The 24,116-nt window shown below is 49.2% G+C and overlaps 1 protein-coding gene across 15 annotated transcripts in view; it reads right to left on the minus strand.

Moving 5' to 3' along the window:
- The window catches only part of SVIL (supervillin), a 235,557-nt gene extending 221,823 nt beyond the window's left edge, over positions 1 to 13,734 (minus strand). For 7 of the 15 annotated variants that reach the window (XM_027122059.1, XM_027122060.1, XM_027122050.1 and 4 more), the window contains exon 1: positions 13,420 to 13,734. The gene's annotated coding sequence lies outside the window, so the exon portion shown is untranslated. Of the gene's footprint in view, positions 1 to 11,991; positions 12,117 to 12,944; positions 13,095 to 13,419 lie in introns of those variants that run through there. The other 8 variants (XM_027122061.1, XM_027122062.1, XM_027122064.1 and 5 more) reach the window with 8 other exon arrangements.
- Between the last annotated feature and the right edge of the window lie 10,382 nt (positions 13,735 to 24,116).

A 24,116-nucleotide genomic window follows, 5' to 3' on the forward strand; every position in this document is an offset into this window, starting at 1 on the left:
CTATTCTTCTTTTTAGATTCATGCACTCAATATTGTGTCAGCACGCATAAGTTTTTATAAAGCTCAAAAATTTCCCAAATTACTACTGAAGAGATTTCTCTGCAAGTAACAGGAAGTGCAGTAACAAGAAAAAAAAGTTTGAGTAATTTTTCTAAGACTATATTACATAAAGCCCAAGAAATCAAGAAATTTTAGCTTAACACAGACCCAAACTTTCACCCAGACCCCTGTTAGAAAGTTAAGAAACACTGGCAACATCATATCTCAATAAAGCTATAGAAAGAAAGAAAGGGAAGAAAGAAGGGGGGGAGGGAGGGAGGGAGGAAGGAAGAAGGAAAGAGAGAAAGAAAAAAGAAGAAAGAAAGAAAGAAAACAGTGGCAATGGCAGTTGGAGAATGCACACGTTAAAACACAGCAAAACGAAAACAAAAAACAGTGCTTTCATGTTGGACACAGATCTGGGACAATCAACGTCTTCAGCAAAAAGCAGACAAATACTTGAATCCTATTCTCTAAACCCAATGTGGACTCAAGAGCACTAAAAACTCCAATCCTACTTTGATAGCTTTATTCTTAAAATTTTACATTAGCATTGTGCTGCCTTTCTGGAATCTCCCATTACTCATGTGCCATTCAGTACAGTGTCACTGCCATTTATTTACTGGCTTAGCCCACTGGAAGCTCAATGCACCTTGGAGTCAGAAGACCTAGGTTTAAATTAAATCTCTATCCTGTCACCCGCTAGATAAGTGATTCTGACCGCAATTGGTGGTTATGACTAATGACATTAGCAATGTGAAACTGCTCCTTAAATAAGCATCTCCTAAATTCAAACATGACTATTCATGCGAGTCATGCTCGTAGCACTTTAACTGAAACGTCCGGTATTCACTACCAAGACGGCATTACTCTTGGAAAGAGCTGTTTGCCCTACCAGACTATGAATGATACTTTAGGGAATAATAATAATAGTAATAATAAGAGGAAGTCATCTTGAGAAAAATTATCTGAAGAGTCTTTTCATCTTTTAAATTGTCTCCACTCTCCTATCTATACAGAAACTAAGAAAAAATATTAAATCCACAGGCATCCTCATTATTTTTTTTTTTATTTTCTTTTTTGCGGTACGCGGGCCTCTCACTGTTGCGGCCTCTCCCGTTGCGGAGCACAGGCTCCGGACGCGCAGGCTCAGCGGCCATGGCTCACGGGCCCAGCCGCTCCGCGGCATGTGGGATCTTCCCAGACCGGGGCACGAACCCACGTTCCCTGCATCGGCAGGCGGACTCTCTACCACTGCGCCACCAGGGAAGCCCGGCATCCTCATTATTTACCTACACTGAGTGAGGATAACTAATTCGGTAAGCCTAAACACAATAGGGGCAACTCCTTCAGAGCTCATTAACTCTCCCCAGCTCTTCCTAGATTCCAAAACAATGGGGAAAGCATTTGGGAAATGGGACACCAAGATGAAACAGAAAAGCCATTCTGGGGTAACTATTAGCAATGCGTGTGGATCCGGCAACCAAGAGAAAAAGGTTTGGGTGATGATTCTGCAAACATAGCACTTATCTTCATGAAGGAGACTTTTAGCTGAAATGGGAAGTAAGGGAGTAGAAAATGTGTACAGTCGGCCCTCTACATCTGAGTTCCGCACGTGCGGATTCAACCAATCGCGGATCTGCACATGCGGGAATCCCGAGAATACCAAGGACAGACTGTGTTGCAAACTATGCTTATGGGGCAAAAAACATATAAGTGGGTTTATAAATGTTAGTGGCTCTACCATCAGATAAAGGATACTACTACTTGAACCTAGAACCAGTGTCTGTGCTCAAAATGAAAGTGGGAAGTTTTCCACAATAAATTTGCAGTTTCGTCTAAGGTTTGTTTGCGGTACGCAGGCCTCTCACTGTTGTGGCCTCTCCCGTTGCGGAGCACAGGCTCCGGGCGCGCAGGCTCAGCGGCCATGGCTCACAGGCCCAGCCGCTCCGTGACATGTGGGATCTTCCCGGACCAGGGCACGAACCCGTGTCCCCTGCATCGGCAGGTGGACTCTCAACCACTGCGCCACCAGGGAAGCCCTAAGGTTTTTTTTTGTTTGTTTCTCAAGAAGCCTAGACATTAGCGATGGAACTAATTTGTTCATGGAAAAAAATAAAGTGGTTTCACTGCCTGATGTTCCCATCCAACACCGGGAGAACCAAGTATAGAAAAAAAATGCCACATGATGAAAGCTTTTAGTTTTCTTAAGAAGTGATGAAGTTTTTTAAAAAAAAAAAAAAACACAGATGTTGGGTTTACATAAATAATCAACTGAAACATTTTTCTACTATATAATTTTCTTGTCGAGCATATAATATGCTTTTCTTTTTCCTGGAAATTCAATGTCAGAACTGTATGACGATGACTGTTTTCCAACAGATAACTGGATAATTCTGGGGTCAGAATAAGAATATAAACATATATACACACACACACACACACACACACACACACATATATCTACATATCACATATATCTTACTTAAAAGTCTTATGTCAGATTCATTTTTAGGTATGGGAAGGAAACAGTTTAACATTGCTTGAAATAAGTTCCTTATACTTGAGGTCACGGTCTATCAGTTTTTCTAGGAATGTAGGTTCTTAGCCTTATTCTTAGAGCTTTTGGACTTAAAATCCAACAGATTAAAAATCGCAGCTCTTCAAAAAAGAAAGCATGTTTACCTCCGAATTTTCAAGCATGGAATTTTCCCCTCATGGCACAGAGTTCGGGAACAGAGGACTGTCTTTCCACTTACAGTCGTATTAAGAGCCACATCTGAAACCGGACATACAGACACAACCCTGAAGCAGACCATCCTCGTCCAAGTTTCTTCTTGAGCCCCAGAGTGATCCATCCTGAAAGGCCACCCTGGGTCCCCACAAGCTGGTCCAGTTTCCCTTTCAAGCCTCTTTTTCTCCAAGAATCATAGGTTTCACCAACCTGCCCGGCCACAGTATCCTTAAAATCACAACTGGGATTTATCAGAAATACAGACGCTTGATCCTTGAAAGCCACTGAAGATAAGAGCAGTGTCGTCTACACCACGCTGGGTGTGAAGATGAGACTTGAGGGCTCACACACAGATATGCTTCTGATGGTGGGAAGTCCCTCTTCCCTTCAACAGGCCTGAAATAGAAGCACTTTCCTCCCCCAGACACGGTTGAGAACAGCAAGGCGGACACCAGAGGCTGCTGGCTGCGACACACAGCACCACAAAAAGAGGCAGAGCGCTGTGGAGTACAGTCCTTCCCGGGCGACAATGAGCCTGGCAGCCAGTTTCTGCAAAGCTTGGCAGAGGGAAAAGGAAGGCTCTTTAGAAATACAGTTGGCGAAACACTGAGTATAAAGGACACTCTGAGAAAATGCATAATTGCAGACTCAGAGTCACTGTCTCGACCAGTACATCCTTTACGGGACAGCGGAGGAAGTCTAGACCCCCACTGGACATCCTGTAACCGCATGGCTCTCCAGGCTTTCTTCTTCCTTCGTTACATGCAGCGGTGCAGATGGACACAGAAGGAAAAGTAAACCTACAAGACGTTGACCTGGTGCCTCCCTGACTGCATCAAGTTTATGACTTGGGATCGGAATTCAAACCCAGACCTGACTGCTTACCGTCTTCTCTCATTTGAGGTACTTCCTCTATCAAGGCTTCAGCTCAGAGAGGGTGCTGATTACAAGACGCCCAGCACGTCCAGCCCGATGCACAGAGCCCGAGGCACGGTCCCAGCCGATCGATGCTGCATCGCCACGCCCACCACTGCATCCTGCGTGCCCCGTCACACCTGGAATGTACTTCCGTCTCACCTACAACACGTTCCCGTGGTGGCAAAGCCATCTCCGACTGTAAGCCCCGTGAGGGCAGGATTCGCTCTGTATTCTCAATGCCAAGCCCGCACACACGTGCACACACACGTGCTTAACAGACGTTTGCTGACCAAACCAATGAATGAATCAACAGTCTGACTGATCACTTTCATATCTTGTTTTCTATATAATCCCAATTTAAAAAACCTTTCCCCAGGTGTTGTTATAGACAGATTACTAGATTACGTGAACTGAACCTGATGCCCACATCAAGATTCTGCTGGACGCCGATTACAGAACATTTGTTGAAACAAAGATCCCTTGGTCTGGGTGAGTCTATAGGAACATAAGCTCCTATTCCGATGCTCTAAGCAGACTCCCCTATCTACCAGGGCAGAAAAATGGGCTCCCTTTTAATTGGGAAGGTCTAGAAGCAAACTCCATGTTGGCACAGGCAAGCATCCTTTCCCTTTGTTTTACAGAATTAAAAAAAAAAAAAAAAAAAAAAAAAAAAGGAGAGCAAGGTGCAAGGGCTCCAGGGCTCATGGGGAACACCACCTAGCAGGGGCTGCACCCCAGACGCTCTCCCTGCAGCCCTGGCTCAAGGCATCCTTCCCCACTGCTTCCCAACAGCCAACCCGTTCCATCGTGACCCTGAGGATACCCCTCCATGTTCGTAGCTTTGGAGAGAAAAATAAAGAGTCCCAAATCAGGGTGAATCCGTGAAGGATCTCCCCAGACCTCCTCTCCAGCATATTTTCATGGACGAGGGATCATCGCTAGGAAATACCCACCATGGGCCTCTGGAACAGCACAGACTTGAGATGACCAATCATTCAGAACTTACACACAAGCCAGACTGACCACACAGTTCAAACTCAACTTCCTTTCAAGATCTTTCAGAAATATAATTTGAAGGGGTGGGGGGAGGCGGGGGAAAGCAAGTGTTAATTCTGCTCTGTGTATGTACAATTTCCATTTGCAAGGAAGAGGTTATCCAAAAACAAGCTCATGTTTCAGTGACCTTCACGGCACTGCCACGTGAAAGGAGAGCCAAAATAAATCTCAAAGCCATCACCCCCAAAGTTCAACCCTTTGAAATGCCCTGACTTGACCAGTTTCAAGACTGGTGTTTCCAAGTTTCAATTCCAAGAACCCCCTTTTTTTTTTTTTACAAACATCTAAATAAAAACTGTGATAGCGTATATAATGTATGCCACGATTATACCCAATGCAGGCGACAGCCAAACAGGATGGGCTTGGGACACAGACAGAAGGGCTGCAAAATGTGGGTTTGAAAAAATACAGGAGAAAGAATCTACTTCTCAGGCAGCACAGTCAAAGAAGGGGAGGAAGGACTGTCTATTGGAAAGGGACTAAGAAAGTAAATCTTAACAGTGCTCAGCACAAGGAAAAAAATGTGTCACTATGTGTGGTGACAGACGTTACCTAGACTTACTGTGATCATTTCGTGATACACACAAGTACTGAATCATTAGGTTGTAGGACTGAAGCTAGTATGTCAACTACATCTCAGTAAAAAGAATTAAAAGGGTTAAAAAGGGGTGGGGTCGGGGAGGGGAGGCAGGACGGGAACAAAGCCACGTACACACTGGAGGCCTGGGGAAGCGCACACACAAAGGGGCAGCAGGGAGCCCAGAGGAGGGGCTGCGACAGGGCAGCAGAATCAGCCAGCGGGAGGAAAAGCCGACAGGAGTCAGCAGCAAGGACGGCAAGGGGGAAAGTCACCCCGTGTCAAAGGGCAGGCTGGCTAGTGGGGGGAAGCAATTAAACACCAATGACAGATGGAGATAAGGGCATCCTAGGCAAGGCCGGCGTCCCTAAGACACCTGACACCGAGACTGCGCGGCAACAGACCGGCAGCAGAGGAGGGGCAGGCGTCAAAGAAGAAACACAGGGTCCCAGGAGGAGGGGAATGCTGCCTAAGTTTGGGGGTGCTGTTGGAGGCATATGGGGAGCAAAACCGTGGCTGCGCGGGGCACCCGGGGGAGGCCTGGGCCCGGGAGGGGCCTCACGGCTGCAGCCCCAAAGCGCACCGGCTTCTTCCTCCTGCAGGGAAGTGGTTGCCGTTTCCAGCCTCTAAGCAGCGCGATACTGAAGGCGTTACCTGGTCCCCACGACCAGGAGAGCCGGCGCACTTCCCAGCGCCCCCCTGTGAAAAGGAGGACGCGGTAACTCTGACCATCCGTGAACATCTGACATCCATCAAGAACTGTGTAGCGTCCAGAGCATCAAACGGGGAGAAATACCTCGATGCAGTTAACGTGAAGTCTCCTTCTGAAAGGAGCTGAGCCGGCTGGAGAAGGACAACAGGTCCAGTTACCATGCTGGGCCTCTGCGTGTCTGCAGGTGTGTGTGCACAGGTGTGCACGTGTGTGATGGGAAGGAGGGATGAACGTGTCAGAAAGCTGGATGGACCTAGAGCTCATCCATCAGACTGAGTGACGTAAGTCAGACACAGACAAATATCATACGATATCACTTAAGTGTGGAATCGAAAAACATGGTATCAATGTACTTATTTACAGAACAGAAACAGACTCACAGATATAGAAGACAAACTTATGGTTCCCAAAGGGGAAGGGGAGGAGGGATAAGTTAGGAGTTTGGGGTGAACAGATATACACTGCTATAGATAAAACAGGTAAACAGCAAGGTCCTACTGTAGAGCACAGGGAACTCTACTCAACACCTTGTAATAACCTATAATGGAAAATAAGCTGAAAAACAATAGGTTTATATCTATCTATATCTGTATCTATAGAGATATATATAAAACTAAACCACTCTGCTGCACTCCTGAAACTAACACAACACTGCAAATCAGCTACAGTTCAATTTAAAAAATAAAGGGAAAAAAAAGCAAGCTGGCAGCTGTGCTCGAAAGCCAAGACTCGAAAACAGAACATGATGAATAAACGATTATAACGTGCAGGGAAGTGTAATAAGGAAGAGAGTCATCCCAGGGAAAGAACCCAGCGAGGACCTGTGCAGTCGGTGCAAGTACAACAAACTCTCCAGAAGGAGAGGACTCATCCTCTAGTTTTGAGCAGGCTGACCCTTCCTAGACTTGGCCAGTGAGGGCGCTGAGTTCTGAGGCAGGACCTTGTGATTCCAGTCCTATAGCCCAGGCAGGGTTCTCAACGGCAGGCAGAGCCCGTTTCCCCTGCTGTACAATACACCCCACCCACTCCCGCCCCCGGTCATCAGCCCTGAGAACCAAACAGAGTTCCCCAGAGTCTCAAAAGAAAACGGCAGCTAAACCAACCGAAGGCCAAAACGTGGTCAAAAATCTAAGATTCCTAAGCAAGAGGGATGGAGTAAAAGATATGCGAATGTGTCCATGGCGCCCAGAAGGGGATTAAAGGGCTTAGAATTGTGGGTCTAACTCAGCAACTCTGGGTCGCTGGGTGAGCTGAAGCCACAGCTGTTTCCAGCACAAGAGCCCCTAAGAGTGAGACGAGCATCGGCGTCTGAGGCTTTTGCCCGTGTCCAAGTGATCGGGGTTTTCTTTATAACCTCTTCTAGAACAAAGGAATTGAAGCTGACTCAGTCCCTGTAAGGGGCTGGAGTTACGCTTGTAGCTGCTAGAGGCCATTCATTCACAGGAACTAGGAGGCAAGACGCTTTCGAGGGCTGGGCAGGAGTCAGGGGCCAGGGGGGCGCAGGTAGAGACAGGTGTGTCTACACGCACAGGCAAGGCCTTCTCTCGTTAGTACACGTACTCAACATCTGATCAACCTTATAATGCTTCTTCTGTCTTCCTGTACCCAGACACTCCTCCTCGGCTTTATTTGAGCAGACGTGGTGACAACACCGATGCGATTACACAAAGAGCTGCCTGAAGAGGCACTTTCACACAAAAAAGACGCTGCCTCTATTACAGCCCTCATATAGTACTTGTTTACGTCTGCTGTTTCTGAGCTGTGAGTCCTCCAGGGCTGGGCCCAAGCCCTTGTTCACCTTCAGGCCCGCTGCCATGTGGACGCTCAACCTAAGATTTGCTGAAGTAAACCACCCAGTCAAATCATCTCAGATAAGTAACAGTAACAACTTCTTGGAAACGCCAGTTTCCTCACGGATAAGGTAAGGGGCGTGGGCAAAGCACCTCCTGGCTCTAACAAATGCAAAATACCCTAATCTTCTGAAAACAAAAGAGCACGGTCTGGACACATATCGTAACTTTTACACATTTCAGGCAACAGAAAAATGTATGTGATTAACCTTGATGGATACGGCAATTAAAAAAAACACACATTTAGTTTTAATATGAGACCCGTTCCTTTGTTAGTCAATGAAATAGAAAAGCGACCTAGGTTTTAAGTAGGGAAAAACTATATACACATTGGTCATCCTGGAAAAACTGTATTCGGAACAAAATGTTAATTCTGACATTTCCTTTTAAACCTTCTCCCCTGAGAGGCTCTATCGGGAATAACATTGACATAACAGAAACAAACAAGACTCTTTACGGTGCCTACAGTTTAACAACGGCATCTGCGGATGGTTACCTTCCTCGGGGACTCTGCTCAAAAGCAGAGAACGGAGGCACAGTTGTCCCAGCAGCTGGCAAGTTCTCCCCCATATGCGGAGAAGTTGTGGAACAGCTGGGGAATGCAAGATGCTTTTGAACACGCTGCTATGTGATCCAAAATAACGCTGTCTGTTCATCTTCCCGACAATGGTAGCGACAGCCCAGCGCAGGTCTGGCGCATGCCCTACAGCTGCTTCTTTCTTCCGCCCTGGAAACTCAACAAGTAGCTACAAATGAAGCGAGATGCACAAAAGGGGAGAAACCCTGCCGCTAACCCTTTATGTGCCGTCCCCTGCTTACACGGCAGATCGCTTTGCCATGTGGGAGAAAGCTGCATTTCGAACCCAAATGGAAAATCTGTGTTTAGCTTTCAAGGGCAAGGCCTCCCTGGACTCCACGCCATGCCCATCCTGGTGACAACGTTCACGATCGGGTGGCGTTTAATAACATTATAAGGTCTCCAGTGCTGTCGCCCTGGGTGATTATTTAAAAGATAAATGCAAAATCGAGAACTAGGAAATAGCAACGTTCAGGGGTCTTTCATCAACAACTTGACATAGTATATTTTAAAACAACTGTTTCTCCACTTGTTGCTAAACTGAAAAGCTTCCGAGATCTTTTAACATATGAAATAGCTATCCTGGTTGTTAGCTGGTTCTGCAGCTAAACTGGACATAACCAGACCTCTCTGTGTCACCTTCCAAATGTTAGTTTGGCAATTTTCAGATCATACATAGGTCACCATATTTGAGCAAACAGTTCTGAAATGTTATCTCAAACTCTCCTCCCTCCTCTGTCCATTTCGTGGCCCATCTTTAAACAGACTCCAGGCAATCTTCTGTTTTCCAAGTAATGGTCCCACTTGCCAAGTCGGGCCAGCACAATTTTCACAGACGCAGATACCCTCTTTAGTGTTGTCAATGGCTAGTGAACGAACAAAGAGAAGACCTGCTTCCTTTTCTCCAGCTTGTTTGGTTTTGAGCTTGCTTTTTTAAGTCCTGTCATCGTGGCTATTAGGATACTGGCTTCAAATTTAAAGGAAAGAGAAATGGCTGGAGGGCTGGCCGCAAAATTACACAGTGGTAACGCTAGGAGGAAAGCCCGATGGTTCCGGAGCCCCTTGTAAATTCCCTGGGCAACGAGACAAAGTTTTCCATCACTACCACCCCGCCTCCCACCACACACGGACACACAGCACTTGCTGACAAGAAGAAGAATCGCTAAGCGCCTCACACCTTGCTGTATGAACCAAGAAGATGAAGTTCAACTATCAACTATTTTGCCTCTCTAGACGAGGGAAGGGAAGAAAGAAAGAGTCTGTTCTTGGACATCATCATTATTAGTTAACACTAGTTAGGCGGCTACGACCTCCTAGGCTCTGCGCTACTAAGTACCTTGTATGAATGACCAAATTTAAGCCTTGCAGCTTGAAACCAGGTGGTGCTGTGACTATTCCTGCCCTAAAAGAGCAAAGTGAAGCTCAGAGAAGCTGAGCAACTTGCCCAACGCTACAGACCTATAAACGGTGGAGGCGGCATTCGAAGCCTGCCCTTAGTCATCATGCCTCACTGTCTCCACAACTGGCCCTGCACTAGGACATTCTGAGTCAGAACTGTCATTCCAGGGTTCCAAACAACATCTTTCTTTAAGGCAATACACTTTCAGTACATTCAAGACAACACCACCGCCCCGTATTATAAACTTGAGCTCAATAATGCCTAAAGATGTGGAGATGATCTCAGATGTCTAAAAGGAATTTTAGAGTCATAACCCATCAGACAGTTAATGAAGGCTGGCTGCATTTCCAAGGCATTTGAAATACACATTCAGCGTGGTGGCAAAGTCACAGAGCTTAGACAGGGTAGGCACTGCGGCTCCTTTCTGCAGGGAAGGCCCACAGAGCTCCTAGCTACACAGACCTCCTGACCCCAGGCCCACCTGCCTAATGAGACACCACACAAAGCAAAGGACAGCTGTTTCTGACTCTCTCTGGGGCTGTCAGATAATTCTAAGCAGTTTACTTGTCTTCACTATACCTTAAGCTTTAAACTAAGAGTTGGGGGACTTCCCTGGTGGCCTAGTGGCTAGGATTCTGGGCTTTCACTGCCGTGGCCCAGGTTCAGTCCCTGGTTGGGGAACCGAGATGCCACAAGCTGGGCAGCACGGGCAAAATAAATAACTAACTAAAAAGAAATAAACTAAGAGTTGGTTTAGCTGAGGCCTTGAGCCACAGAAAAGTCAGCCACAGGTGGAAGGTCAATCTAACCCTAATAACGAACATGATCAAACCGAACCTGGGTTTACAGCCTGCACCCTGACTCTTCAATCAGCAAAACCCGTAACAACTTTTCAGGAACGTCCTTTGGCATAAAACTGGGATGAGCAAACCTTACCCTTTGGGGCAGGAGAGACTCTTGGGCCCAGAAACCTCTTTAAGCCTGTCTCCCCACCTGTGAAATAGAAATCACCGCTCTGGAGGAGGCTGGGAGGTTTCAAAGCGAACGGTGAAGCGCTTTCCCAAGTGGACACAAGATTCTCTCAACAGAAGGCCTTTCCCTACTTCAGAAGGGAGTGGCGTCAGATAAGATAAGAAAACGTGAATTCTATCCACGGATTACCGAGGGATCAGGTTTCACACCAGACCAGAGCGCCCCAGGTTTCTCTCGGGCAGCACCTCCTCTGGGTCCAGCTCCCGCGAAATGTCTGTCGCGCAGGGGAGATGGTGCCCCTGCCATTCCAATGATAGACTCGTGCCTAAGTCTGGGGTTTGCATAACCTCGGGGGAGGGGGAGCGGGGAGGACAGGAGCTCTCTCCTTTCTCGCCGCGGTCCTCTCCCCTTCTGCGGAAATTCCAATGGCAACAAACTGTCAAGGCTGCACCGGAGCTGTACTGCCGAGGCCAGGAGCGCTTAACCCCGCACCTGACCCAGACTGCGGCCTGGACTGGAGTCGCCGGGCCGCTAACTCACAGGAATGCAACCACCGCCTTCTGGAGGTCCCCTCTGGGCGCCCGGGGCCGCCGCTGTCACCCCAGGACTAAGCCCCTCCCTTCCGGGAGCCCGCGGGGAGGGGCGTGGCCCGGCGGTCCGGCTGGGCGCGCGGCGCTGGGACCGTGCGCCCGCGGGGGCCCTGGGGCCCGGGCGGTGGGGAGGGCAGGCCGGCAGTGTCGCGGTTCTACGCACACGCGTGTCGCTCCCCGGGCCGCCCCTCCCCCGCCCCTCCTGCCCGCCTAACCGGCCGCCCCGCTAACTTCCCGAAACTCCGCGGAGGGAAATCCTGAGACAGCCGGTACCTCCGGACGGCGCGCGCCGGGGACGGAAGTGGGTGGGAGCGGCGGCCGCGCCGCGCCTTTGTTGCTGCGCCGGGACCCCGCGGGCCCACGGGAGCGCCCCATCGCGGCGGCCCGGGGATCGGTCGCCCCTCCCAGCTCGCCGACCCCGGCAGGACCGCCCGGAGCCCGAGCCTAACTGACCCCTCCTCCGGCCCCCGGAGGAGGGCGCGCCGCGGCGCGTCCTAGTGTCTGCCAGCCGCAGCCCGGCGAGGCCGATGCCCGCCCTCGGCCACCGCGCCAAGGGACGCTCCTCACCTTCTTTCCGAGCTTTCCCCAGGCCTCCGGGGGCACAATCGCCGCTCTCCGCCCCACAGCAGCTGGGCAGCCCCGACTCTCGACAGCGCCACGGCCACTCCCTGACTCCCTGCACAGAGTGAGGACCGGGTCCCCCTCCCGGGAGGATTCACCGCTCCTCACCTGGAGCCTCGCTCGAGTCCCCTCCCCTCCGCCGGTCCGCGCGACGACCAGGAGCGGGCGCCCTCTGCCGGGCCTCCCGGCCGGAGCTCCCCAGGCCGGAGTGGGTCGGGAACATGGAGCCCGGCCGAGCGCGGGGAACCCCGCGGCCACCCCTCGGGAGCAGGGGCCATTGCGCCGGGACCGTCCCGGGCCGCCAAGCCCGGGCTGGGCCCGACCTCGGGCCAAGAGGACCAGAGCTGTCCCTGAACCCCGGGGCCACTGCGCGCCCGGAGTCACCACCCCACTCGCGGGCCGGCCGGTCCAGCCCTGTCCCCGGGAGGCGTCCCCAGGAACCCGCCATCAATCGCGTGCGCACGGAAAGTCAGTTTAAAAGCCCCGGAAAGTCAGTTTCACTGTGTGAAAACAAAGTTTGGGTCCTCGTTCCCAGTAGCCCTCCTCCGCCCGAATTAAAGGGACGGAGGGGAGGGCGGAGGCCTGTCACAACCCCCGGGTCCTAGGACTTGGAAGACGCTTGGGGCGAGCTTCAGAGACAGTCGCAGCCCGGGTGGAGCCCAAGGTCGGCCGGCGCGTTGCCCCCCAGCCGGGGGGTGTGGCTGGCCCATGACTCGCTCTTTCGCCCGGGTAAACACACTTCCAGCAGGTGAGCCTACCCGCCCCCGCCTCTGCCCTGCGCCAGGTCCTGGGTGCAAGTGTGGAGGGGGACCGGGGGGAGCCGAGAGGACACCCAGGCGCGATGGGCCGCGTCCCCCGCCGAGCGCGTCCACGCGCGCGCCCCGCCTCCCCGCACTCACCTAGCCCGCGGGCTCGCCCACCTGCCGGCCGGCAGCCGGCGCACAGCTCCCCGCGGCGACGACGGTGGCGGGGGGCGCACGCTGGTCCCTGCGCGAGCTGGCTGTCGGCGAGGGAGCCGGGAGAGTCTGTCCGGCGCCCCGGCGCCGCAGCTGCCCGAGCAGACAAGTTGCGAGGCGGCTCAGGGCCGAGCGGGCGCCTCCGTCCCCGAGTGCGGGCGCGCGAGTCCCGGCGCAGCGGGCGGGCGCCGGGTAGTAGTTGTAGGGCCCCCGGGTGTCGGCCGCCGGGCGTTCTGAGTGGCTCGGACCGCGAGCCAGGCTGGAGGGGCCGGCGCGACCCACCCCCTCGGCACGCGCACGCGCCGGCCCGGGGACGCGCACGCGCGCGCGCCCGGCGGCTCCGGGGCCGCGGGGCTCGCCGCGCTACCCGCGCTGCCCGCGCTCCAGTCCCGCGTGTTGCCCGAGGGGCGCCGCTGACCTTAGAGACCCCGAGCAGGCGCCCTGAGTGTCCAGCAGATGCAGGGATAAAAGCGTCCGACGTGTGCGAAGGTTGTAGCCGCAGGCGCTCCGGGCCAGTTGTCAGGGAGACCGTCCTGGCCCCGCGGCTCACAACTGTGAAAAAGTCACGTCACCCTCCGACCTGGCCGTCTTGACGGGGACCAACCCCTCTCTCCGTGGTTCTCACACTTCACACTTCGGCGGATCAGAATCGCCCGCCCACCTGAGCCTAGTCACGACACAGAGTGCTAGCTCCTCCCCACTTTCTCATTCTTTACATCTGCCAGGTGAGGCCAGGCAGCTGTGCAGACTAAACAGCTGAGGTGCGTGAAGTGCTTGGTAATCTGCAAAGCAGTGGCTAAGTCTAAACTTGCGAAATCCACCCGTGCTACTTGTCTGTTTCACTAGCAGGTGTTCCCATTTAATCTCCCTCCAATCCCTGCTTCTTTTCCTCTGAGTGTTAAGACTTACTTTCCTGCTAGGAGGCAGCAAGCTTAGGCATGGCAGCCCCCATGGGAGGAGAGAAAGGCGAGCGCGTCAGCTTCCTAGGGCCGCCATCACAAACTACCAGACGCTGCGGCCTAGACCACAGAAGCTTCTTTTCTCACGGATCTGGAGGCTGGAACTCCAAGATGGAGGCGTCTGTCAGGAGGGTTGGTTTCTTCCAAGGCCTCTCTCTCCTTGCCTCGCGGGTGGCTGCCTTCTCTGTCTTGGCCTGGGCTCTCCTATGTGTCTGTGTCTAATGTTCTCTTTTAAAGACACCAGTCATACTGGATGACAGCCTACCCATAAGCCCTCATTTTAACTCAGTTACCTCTTTACAGACCCTCTCTCCAAATACAGGCACATTCTGAGGTACTAGGAGTTAGTGCTTCAACAGATGAACTTGGGGGGTCGGGGGCGGTGCGGCAGGGCCTGGGGACGCAGCTCAACCCATAACAAACAGGGAGCGCCACTGCCCCGAAGGTCCTGGCACAGAATTTGAGCGTCAGCCTTCCCTCCTCCCTACTTATCCCTGTACCCTCCCCGTAGGCTGGCCTGTGTGTGGACTGATGCACACTGAAAGGCTGAGATTCAAAGCTGGAAGGACTGAAAATCCAGTAACAAAACGGCCCTCTTAGCTCAGGGTCCTGGGAAATACGATCAGGACAACACTGCAGTGTGTGAAATGGATATTGGAGAATGTATCAGCAATTTGGAACCCTGACCCAGCAGATATTTCAGAACCAGCCCATTACAGTTTGTTAATGCCTAAGTACAGAGTCACCCTTACCTTCGTCCTGCCTTTGTTGGAGCTATGCCATCTCCAGAAGCCTCCTGAACGAGGGACTGTTGAATAAACGCAGTAAAGACGCTTCCCTCCTCCTAGCTCCCTGGGAGAACTCTGGCAGCATCGAAGCTAGGAAAGGCAGGTGGAAGCAAAGACAAGGGCGATTTGCACGGATCCCAGGCTCACCAGACCCAGCTGATCCTCAGCAAGTCAGCAATAACCCTGAATTTGGGGCCTTCCCAGAGCCTCATTCCCAATCCTCTGCTGGTCCCAGCTTTGCTGTGTGGCATCATCTAACACCAGGCTAGACCGCTCCCCAATCTCCAAATCCAAGTGGCTATTGGATCGGCTTGGGCACTCCAAAGTCAGTGTGTCCATCATTGAACCCTTTCCCCAGACTTTGTCTCCCCGCCTGCACCCTCGATCTGAGCGGATGGCCCAGACGCACATCCGAGACAGGACCTGCTTCAAGCCACCCGCTACTGTGTCCTTGATGCCTCACAGAGGCCTCCCCGCTTACCCATTCCCACCGCCGTTGCCCCAGCCAAGGCCCTTCGTACAGTTTCTCCTCTGGTTTTCGACACCGGCCCCCCAGATAGACCCGCTGCCCCAGCCTGCCTCTGGCCAGCATCACCCACACTGCTCCTTTAGGGATCTTTCCCTCCTCTGGAGGCTCATCTCTGACCATTTCCCACCTGTGTCCTTCGCTGGCGCGACAGAGACCACTCACAATGCCTGCAGACTCGAGAGGGCTCCTGCCCTCAGAGCACAAACCCCTAGGACTCTCTTGGTCTAAGGAGACGGTGTCACTCCTCTTCCAGCGTCCTCCAGAGAGCCACCAGGTCTAGGAAGCCCACCCACTACTTCCTGAATTGGGGGGGGGTCCCCACAGCACCCCAGGTGCATCTCGGTTGTAGCAGAACATTGGCCATGATTCCTGGATCACCCTTCTGCATCCTCTGTTAAGCCAAGAGGTCCTGGACAGCAGGATCCTCATCCATTTTTGTAAGCCGAAGTCTAGGCTGCACTGAATGCTCAAAAAAAAAAAAAAAAGTTTGCTTTAAGGAATGAATTAATTCTTAGAAATTCAGAGGATTTAGTCAAATGTGGCATCTGTTAGCAAGTCCCTTATTTGGAGCAAGCTTCACTTTTTCTGACAATACTTGTGAACACTCTCAAGTCACTTCCTGTTTGAATTATAGGTTCATCCTTTAGAATCTCTAATTAACTTCTATGCTTCCTAAATACCCAGGGTGCCTCTGGGGTTTTCAAGCTGCTGGTCACGGAATCAGTTTTATGGGTAGAGATGAGCATTTTTTTTAAATGAAACAGAATTAGAATTAAACACATGCATCCTGCCTAGTAAGAGTTAGTGTTGTTTTCATAAAACTTTTGTTAACTATAATTCTGAATGGTGTGTGTGTGTGTGTGTGTGTGTGTGTGTGTGTGTGTGTGTACAAGGTTGCTGTGTCGTCCAATTTATCCCTTCCTGTGGGTAATGGTTAAAAGCTGGGGCAACGCTATCTTACAGAGGGCTGGAGTTGTGCTCTCACCAGATGACATATTTTTAGAGACACTGGAAAAGGGGGTCATTAAGCAGAGAACATTTTCTGGAAAGAAATTCTGAGCCAGACTTTTAATCAAGGAATTGGCCAAGTGGAGAGTAAAACACAGGACTCCCTCTGGCACACAGTAGGTGCCCCCTAAGTGCTTTGATTGCCTGGTCTATTCATGGAGATGTGTGCGGGAAGTTCTCTTGGCTGGAATCTGTCAAGGAGTAATAAGAAATGAGATCAGTGACACAGAGCAGAGGAAGGAGGCCTGGGTTGTGGCCAGACCTTGCCCTGAGGTTTCACGAACAGGAGGTGGAGTGACATGGGATTTCCTAACCCGGCTTCCATCACGAACGTTCCAAGATCAAATGTTACGAAGCAAACCTTTGCTGAAATAAAAATACCACTTTCCCTGGGTTAGAGTGGGAGATGTAAGTGCTCAAGGCAATGAATTCAGATGAGAAGCTGTATTTTCTCATCTCTGACCGTCAACTCGTCTGGAAAGCCTGTGGGGAGAAGGGCCTAAATGAGACAGGATTATGAAATGAGGAGAAGTAACAGGTGGCCCTTATAAAACTATAACCTTGAGAGATCTGCCAAGTATTTCCATCCATATTAGACGCCTTTAACTGAGAAGCCGAGACCCAGCCCACAACTATTCGGAAGGCAAGGTCCTCACTCCCTGAAGTTTAGAAGCTGCAAAAGAAGGTTGCCATGTAAATAAAAAACACGTATTATTGCTACTATGTTTTTTCATTGCTTAAGTCGTTCTGATTTGGGCGGATGAGAAGAATAAAAACTTGGACCGGGGGGATAGAGATAAGATTTTGGGAGGGTTGTTAACTTTAAAAAAAAATGTTAGACTTTTTTATTTTATGGCGGTAACACTGGTTTATAACATTATATAAGGTTCATGAACCCACTATTCTATTTCAATTTCAATATACCTTACAGCGTGCTCACCACCAGAAATTTAGTTTCCATCCATCACCGTAGAGCTGATCCCCTTTACCTATTTTACTCTTCCTCTTACCCCTTCCCCTCTGTTCTCTGTATCTACATGTGTGTTTTTGTTTGGTTTGTCCACTTACTTTGTTTTGTTTGTTTTTTATATTCCACATATGAGTGAAATCATACAGTATTTAGACAAGATTTTTAAAAAGAGAAACAAATAGGGTGGACCAGAGATAGCCAAAATTATAATGAAAAAGAAATTCTAGAAGACAATTTCTCTGTTCTCTTGCTTCTAAGTAGAAATACATTTGGCCATGAATATTATAGAATTATATTTTAAATTTGAAAGATGGACAAAATCTGAAAGAAATCAGACTGTCACAAGCATGAGTTTTAATAAAACTTTAAAATGGGTTCCAGATTCTTCTTTCAGCTTTTGAAAACACACACACACAACAGGATGGGTTGGCCAAAAAAATGTGGTTTCAGAAAATTCCTGGGGACTGAAATATTCTTTGATATTATTTATAACACTAGCCATGTCTCAACCACCTAAACTACCTAGATGGGTGTTAGTTGAATTTTCCCCCTAAACACAGAGAAGAATCTTTGACCATATTTCACCCTCCACTCCCAATTTTGTGTAATTATACAAGTAATAAACCCTTCTTTAATATCTTGAAAATTAGCAGTAGTTTGGGTACCAACAGGAGTATATAAATGAAGGTACTGATAAAAATTGAAAATATAGGTGGGACAGAACTAACTTAGCAGAAGTTTCTCATCTCCTTCAAAGGACCTGCTGAAAGAGGCTACGTAGTTACTTCCTTGATGCTGCTGTCTCTTTTGGAACTGCCAACTTTTTTTGGCTATGCAAATTGGTAGTAAATCTTCCTTCTTTGTGTAGCTGATTTCTGCCCACTCACTACTTCACCTGTCACTTCCTCCTTTCGGCCTCCTGTTGGCTGTGGTCCATTTTCTAGTTTATTTACCTGCTTCTCCATCCTCTGAGGGTTGCAGAGCTAGCCTGCTTGGGTTCAAAGCTGTGTTACTTTGGGCCAGTTATTTAACCTCTCTGTTCCTCAGTTTCCTTATCGATAAACTGGGGGTAATAGTCCTCCTATCCTGAGGACTTTTATAAAGAATTTAGAGAAAAAAAAAAAAGAGAGAGAGAAAAAAAAAAAAAAAAGAATTTAGAGCATGCGACTGACAAGTTAATATCCAAAATATATAAACAGCTCATACAAGTCAATATCAAAAATCAAATAACCCAATCAAAAAATGGGTAGAAGACCTAAATAGACATCTCCACAAAGAAAACATACAGATGGCCAACAGGCACACTCAAAGATGCTCAGCATTGCTAATTATTAGAAAAATGCAAGTCAAAACCACAAGTTAAGGCTTCCCTGGTGGTGCAGTGCTTAAGAATCTGCCTGCCAATGCAGGGGACACAGGTTTGAGCCCCGGTCCGGGAAGATCCCACGTGCCACAGAGCACCTAAGCCTGTGCACCACAGCCCGTGAGCCACAACTACTGAGCCCGTGAGCCACAACTACTGAAGCCTGCCTGCCTAGAGCCCGTGCTTCACAACAAGAGATGCCACTGCAATGAGAAGCCTGTGCACCGCAACGAAGAGCAGCCCCCGCTCGCTGCAACTAGAGAAAGCCTGCACACAGCAATGAAGACCCAACACAGCCAAAAATAAATTAAAAAAAATAAAATAATTTTTAAAAAGCTTTAAAAAATCCCCACAAGTTATCACATCACACTGGTCAGAATGGTTATCATCAATATGTCTACAAATAACAAATGCTGGAGAGGGTGTGGAGAAAGGGGAACCCTCTTGCACTGTTGGTGGGAATGTAAATTGGTGCAGCCACTATGGAGAACAGGATGGAGGTTCCTTAAAAAACTAAACATAGAGCCACCATATGATCCTGCAATCCCATTCCTGGGTATATATCCAGAAAAGACAAAAACTGTAATTTGAAAAGATACATGCACCCAATGTTCATAGCTGCACTATTTACAGTAGCCAAGACATGCAAGCAACGTAAGTGTCCATTAACAGATGAATGGATAAAGAAGATGTGTACATATATGTATACACACACACAATGGAATACTACTCAGCCATAAAAAGGAATGAAATAATGCCATTGGCAGCAACATGGATGGACCTAGAGATTATCATACTAAGTGAAGTAAGTCAGACAGAGAAAGACAAATATTATATGAAATCACTTATATGTAGAATCTAAAAAATAATACAAATGAATCTATATACAAAACATAAACAGACTCACAAACATAGAAAGCAAACTTAACGGTTACCAGAGGGAAAGGAGGGGGGATAAATTAGGAGTATGGGATTAAAGATATGAACTACTGTACATAAAGTAGATAAGCAACAAGGATTCGCTATATAGAATAGGGAACTATATTCAATAGCTTTGAATAACCTATAATGGAAAATAATCTGAAAAAATATATATATAACTGAATCACTTTGCTGTACACCCAAAACTAATACAATATTGTAAATCAGCTATATCTCAACTTAAAAAAATGCTCATACTATGTGACCCGGAAATTCCAGTGAGAAAAATAAAATTTAGGATAATCCCTCGAACATGGTAAGTGGTTAGTAAACTGACTGTTGTTCTTAGTTATTGTACATGAAAACTTCACCCATCATTCTCTCAGTTAATTATTTGCACGAGAACCACTTTGGACGTTGTCAATGTCAGCAGTCTGGATACTAGGATGGCCCCTCCACGCATCATCACAAGCGTTTCACTTGTTTGTTGCAACAAATCTCTCAGCTCCTCGGGCCCTGTGCCGGACCCTTGGTAGAAAGCGATAGGCCGGCATCTTTGCATTTGAGATAACAAAGGAAACAGTTATTATTGGTAGTCACTGACAGGTGAGGTCTGAAGATGTCCAAGTTATATTTATATGGTGCCTTTCCCAATAGACTGTAAAGCCCTTGAGGGCTGACCCCCACTGTCCTGACTGGAAGGAAATTCGCTTTGCCCTGGGTTTCCTTTCTCAGTAACGCCAGGATCCCCAGAGTTGTTTAGATAATACTCTGCCCCCTGTCATCAGCTGAGCCCCTCAGGGAGCCCCTCAAAGCTGATCTCCACAACCTCCGACTTCTAGACACACCAGGGGCTGGGCTCAGGAATGGTGCCTTTGTGCTAGGACCCAAGCAGAGACACCAGAACAGAGCTGCCAGGGGGGACCCGCAGGGGCTAAATTCATGACAGAGGCATAGAAATTAGCCAGTGAAGAAAGAAAGACAGAAAACCCCAGGGAGACAGTCTATCCGCATTTCAAGGGTATTACACACGAATTATTAGTTTCAATTTTCTGCCAGCACAAAACCACCTAAGTGACCTTGAAAATACCATCCCTACCTTCTGCCTCATGGGTCTAGCGCCAGGTCCCACCTCCACCAGCCGGACGAGAGCTAGTCTGGCCCCTTCGCAGTGAGCCCGGGCTGGGCCGCTCCCCACGCTCCAATGGCGGCGGACCTACTAGCACGCAGCACCATCTGTGCTTTTTGGAAAGTTTCTTGAACCCCTTACAATCTCACTCTCACCCAGAGCCCTACGCCTTAATTTAAGCCCTTTGCCTCCAGTTCTGTTCCTGGCGAGACAGCAAACAGCCTCATATCAATCGTTGCAGAGACGATATTCCTTTTGAGGGAGCTGGAACGTTCGTGTTTTTGTCCTATCACGTAGCCACTGCAGAGAGGAGATTTTTTTTTTCCCATTCCACCCCTGTTTATTAAAAACAGCCCTTTTATCCTCCTTATCAAATCTTGCCAAACTCTAAACCAGGGTTCTATTTCATGTGACAGGACAAAAAATAAGTAGTTCTCCCCTTCGCCTTGAACTGGAACAACCCAGGAACTAAAAGACTAGCCACGCAGTCAGAGGCCTACAGAGCCTTTTCCTCGTATGGGTGTGAATCGAAGATGTGCCTCTGACTCTAACCTGATCTGCCTTGGAGAAGATGATGTCAGAAGAGGTTTCACGAAACCCAACTCCAGAAAATTAAAGCCAATAGCCTTGCTCAGCCAGGACGGAAAGGGCATTGGAACCATTCAGAGGTATCACCCGACCTGATAGAAATCACAGGGTCTCGCCTACCATGCTCAGACACGGTCTGTGTACAAGAGCTGGGCTGGCACACCCAGAAGGCTTGCAGTCATGTTACAGGACTGTCTTATTTCCAGGACCCGGCCCTGGAAATTGCAGCTAAACCCCAGAGGCACATCCCTCAAGAGGGCTCAAAGAGAACCAGCCGGAAATCTGTGCTGAAGATCAAAATCTGGGGTTAATCACCGGTCTTAAGAATAGTGCTTTCTTCCAGACAGTGTAATAGATCTTTCCTAAGAGATTAAGACAGCAGCTACAGAGCCAGCCAGGAACCTGCCCACGTTGCCAGGGCCCGCGGCTGGGTGTTCGGGGCGTGGTGGCTGGGCTGGGTGGTGGACCATAGGCATCGTGCCCACCTTCCGGTTGCTGCCGCTACTGGGTTCTTGCCCCATCCCCCCCCGCCGTGATGCTAGTCATCCTGGCTCTGCCCCTCTCCCACTCCTCAAGGCCCCTCTTTCCCTCAGTTAACAGGTGGATGGTATTGGTCAGGCTGCTTTCAGCTAAGAGCAATAGACAACCCTCTTCCTGTTAGCTTAAAGAGCGAGGCTCCATCAGGAGTCACGCAGAGGGTTTTAGGATTTGCTCGGTCTGGGGACTTTAAAGTCTGTTTCCCCGCAGGCTCTTTTTGCAAGCTTCATCCTCAGGCTGGGGGCAAGAAGATGCTGCAGCTGTTTGCAGACCTCATGTCCATGCTTGACAATGTCCACAAAAAGAAAGGAAAAGTCACTCCTGGAAGCTCTTTAAGAAGACTGAGAAATGAATTTCCCCTAGGCCTCCAGGAACTTAAAGTCTGTTTGTAGGCCATTGGCTCCAATTACATGTGCTCGTTCCTAAATCAGTCACCAGCAAGAGAGGCGGAGCCCCCCCTTGAGCAATTGGGCCAGCCCTGGAGTTGAGGGTATCGATCCTGTTCGTTCCCCTTGAGGCCCTGTGACTATGGGGGGAAGGGGAGAGGCCTGAACAAAACCAGGGTTCTGTTACCAAAAATTAAGGGGTGGAAAGGATGCTGACTAGGTGGTTATGGTGTGCTCTGCCACCGGATATGTATTTATTATCTTTTTTAATCATCATAAATAAAAGCTATGGTAATCATTATGCTTTCCCCCAATATTCTGTCCCTCCTCCTTCTGGGAACACGGTAGCACTGAACTTCTTGACCGCCCCCCCCCCCCCCGTGAGGCTATGTCACCAGATCCGGCCAGTGAGCTGTGAACTGAAGTGATGCGTGTGTCTTCTGGGCCAGAACATTTAATTGCCTGCCCTAGTTTCTCCAGGCAGTTCTTTGCCTCTGCCACAGGGACCAGCAATGGTCCAGATAACGGCTGTCCCATCAGCCTTGTCCTGGAGTGAGGACAATGGAGACCAGGGCCTCCAGGCCACATGCAATGAACAAGTGGCATGATAAAGAAAAAAACACACACTTTGATGTTTGGAGATAATTTGTTACTGCAGCAAAAGCCCAGTGTATTTCAGCTGATACAGTAGCTTACGTCTAATGGAGTGTTTCCCATGTTCCAGGCATGTGATAACACATTATCAGTAGTTTCAATGGACAGGAGAAGTCAGGAGTGGCGGGGGCCCCTACCCACACCCCCAAGGCGACTTCACTCCTAGGCATTTCCACCAATTGGCACTTGCCTAAGGATGTATCTGAGTTCGGGTTGCTCCACCACAACAGATAAATGTCCTAAGGATTCTGGAGCAGAGAACAAGTGAGTATTGGCACATGTGAATAGGAGTCACCAGAAAAAGACAGGAACATTCAGGTATACACGGATGGACGCTGCGACTTCGATAAGAGGAGGAGGGGAAAATATGCCACTGGAATAAATTCTCCACAGTTCTCTTGTGTTTCTGTACACCTTGTGATCAACGCACTGATCTGCCTTTCGTTCCAACTACCTTGTCAAGGATGTTTGTGTAGCAAATAGTTTGCAGGCTAGAGATAATGCTTCCCCCAGAGCAAAGATCGGGTTTGCCTACCCCCTTGGAAGACAGAGATAGTATCTTTCTCTGAAGCAGAGGCAAGTATACTTACTCTCCAGTATGATAAAGACAATGTCTTGCTTCCCAGCAAAGCAGGCATGCTTCATGCCCATTATAATATGAGTCAGGCTCCTTAAGCTCCAGGCTCCCCTCCGGTAATGCAACCCACTGGGTGTGTAGCTGTCATCACTGTGTGGGAATTGACACTTTGGTGCAAACATTCTGCTACGCTCGTTACTGCTACTGCTCTGGGTAATAGACTGTCCTTTGTCTCTGACCCAGGAATCTTACCTCTCCTGGCGGCATTTATGGAACTGTGACAGGCTAACTTTTTAGCCTGCCAGTGGGGTGAATCTCAGACCCTTCATAATTCCGGACACATGTGGTTGTTTATGGACAGGTAACATTCCAAATTAAGCATATAGAGAGAAGTTAGAGAGAAACCTTTTCTATCTCAGGAATTTGCCCAGAGAAATTGATCTTCTTCCTATTAATATCCATTATTTTCCTTTCTTAAAACTGGTAGATGATTAAAAAGAGAATTTTCTCTAGAATCTTCACATCCACCTGAGACTCTAAGCAACCAGCTTGTGAAAATAAACCAGAATGCTACCCAGGGATATCATTCTCAAACTGCCTGATTGCAGGTCTGCTCTTGCAGCCCCTGCGTCTGTCTTCAAATATCCAAAAACCTTGGCACTCCAAGTTTCCAAATTGGAAGTGAAATCTGCTCAGTGAGGATCTG

This window comes from Aethalodelphis obliquidens, unplaced genomic scaffold, assembly GCF_003676395.1.
Source record: "Aethalodelphis obliquidens isolate GAN/ISIS:26980383/991018 unplaced genomic scaffold, ASM367639v1 scaffold23, whole genome shotgun sequence".
Lineage (NCBI taxonomy): Eukaryota > Metazoa > Chordata > Mammalia > Artiodactyla > Delphinidae > Aethalodelphis > Aethalodelphis obliquidens.